Source organism: Palaemon carinicauda, chromosome 8 (genome assembly GCF_036898095.1).
Source record: "Palaemon carinicauda isolate YSFRI2023 chromosome 8, ASM3689809v2, whole genome shotgun sequence".
NCBI lineage: Eukaryota > Metazoa > Arthropoda > Malacostraca > Decapoda > Palaemonidae > Palaemon > Palaemon carinicauda.
The window spans coordinates 135,795,030-135,797,529 of record NC_090732.1 but is presented as its reverse complement, the minus strand read 5'-3'; the positions used below and the strand labels follow the sequence as shown (position 1 = coordinate 135,797,529).

The 2,500-nt window shown below is 28.6% G+C and overlaps 1 protein-coding gene across 2 annotated transcripts in view; it reads left to right on the top strand.

The window, feature by feature from the left end:
* LOC137645956 (solute carrier organic anion transporter family member 74D-like) overlaps nucleotides 1-2,500 on the top strand; it is a 91,736-nt gene that overhangs the window by 87,113 nt on the left and 2,123 nt on the right. The window lies entirely within an intron of this gene.

The window sequence follows — 2,500 nt, the reverse complement described above, 5'->3', positions numbered from 1 at the left end:
CTGCAGTGAACTAGCAACGGCTGCTGCTGCTGATATATATATATATATATATATATATATATATATATATATATATATATATATATATATATATATATATACATACACTGTATGTATATTATATGCTGTATATATACACAACAAATGCCGCCATTACTAGTCCAATGTAAAACAAAGGTCTCAGGCACATCTTTATTGGGGTTTGGCCAGTTTCATCACCACTCTTGCCAATGCAAACCAAGATAATATGGGCGGCCCAAACTAGTACAGCTTTTGTGATCATAATGTCACGGGTTAGAAATAACCATTCAACCTTTGAACTATCCATAATCATAGTCTACGGGTTGTGGTGGCTTATTGGAAGAGTCCCTGCCTAGCGATCTGCAGGACTGCGGTTAGAGGGCCACTCAAGCTCGATAGTTTCTTGTAGTGTCTGCACCCTCACCATCCTTTTGAGGTAAGGATGTGGGTTTGGAGAGCCTATAGGTCCACCTGCTGAGTCTTCAACAGCCATTGCCTGTCTCTTCCTGGTCCTGTCTTGGGTGATGGGCCTTGGTCGCTGATCAGATAGTCAGTCTCTTGGGCATTGTCCTGGTAGGGCATCAGCACCGTTCCTTGCCTTTGTGACACTTGAGTGTTAAAATGTGTTCGAACAGTAACTCAATGCCATACTTTCAGTAAAATCTCAAGTTAGCTCTTTTGGAAGTCATATTCTATATCTAAGTCATAATTAAAACTCAAGTGCCACTCAAATTGAAGCCGTGCTTAAAAGTATTCAAATATTCATACTTCGAATTGTACTTTGGACTTGACCATCATACATGGGAGAAGAAATTTCAACCTTAATTCACAGAGAATATAGCTCATTAGAGAATATTATCATTTTGGCTGTCATTACCCAATAAAAAACCCATAAACCGAAAGTTTACTGGACTTTCCCGATCATCTAATATATATATATATATATATATATATATATATATATATATATATATATATATATATATATATATATATATATATATGTTTATATAAATTTTTCAGTGCTTCTATAATCTAGAGACTCGCTGAATGCCAGAAGGCTCTTAGTGTCTAGGACCTCCTCTTTGAAATGGAAAGAAAAGCTTTTGGGGGGTGGAGGAGGTTTACATGTTAGTATAAAAACGACAGTTAAATTAATAAAGTTTCATCTCTCATGCAGTTTAGACTAGTATCTGAGAAGGCCAAGGTTCCTTCCACATAGCTTCACCGAACATCCTACAAAGGGAAAGCTTTTTCATCCCACGGAATTCAGTTTCAGAAACAAGGGCATCACAGATTTATTTTTACTCGTCATATTTATGGGAGACCTTTCTGTGAACATACGAATATGGTTGAGGCTGATATCACGTAGATATTTACCTGACGTTTGTCCTCGAGATGGAGAGGAAAAAGTTTTTGCGACTTCAATGTAGTGCTTGCAACTCACATTTTAGATGGGAGTAAAAACTGCTTTAGAGTGGAAGTTCAGTCTTACATTTAATTACGTTTTACACCAATATTTATACATATAAAAAAAAACGTAATTTTCATGTATCTGTACGGGAAAATATAATATATATGCATATATATATACTCATGTATAAATACATATATCTACCTAGATCTGCACATAAGCTGCATATATATATATATATATATATATATATATATATATATATATATATATATATATATATATATATGTACATATATAATGTGTGCATAATTTCTTTCTCTGCTTTTCATCTCATGAGCATGTGATATTTTTTTACGATAAACAATGAATGTTTCCAATCTTCAAGCAATAATATCTACTTACACGTGTATATGTATATATATATATATATATATATATATATATATATATATATATATATATGTTTAATCACATGCATGATTATAATCTATCTATATGTTTATATATATATATGTATATATATATATATATATATATATATATGAATATATATATATATATATATATATATGTATATATATATATATATATATATATATATATATATATATATATATATATATATATATATAGATAGATTATAATCATGCATGTGATTAAACATATAAATGTATATATATATATATATATATATATATATATATATATATATATATATATATATATATATACACACATTTATATGTTTAATCACATGCATGATTATAATCTATCTATCTATATGTTTATATATATATATATATATATATATATATATATATACACATATATATATACACATATATATATATTCATATATATATACATATATATATATACATATATATATATATATATATATATATATATATATATATATATATATGTACAGATATAATGTGTGCATCATTTCTTTCTCTGCTTTTCATCTCATGAGCATGTGATATTTTTTACGATAAACAATGAAAGCTTCCATTCTTCAAGCAATAATATCTACTTACATGTGTGTGTGTATATATATAT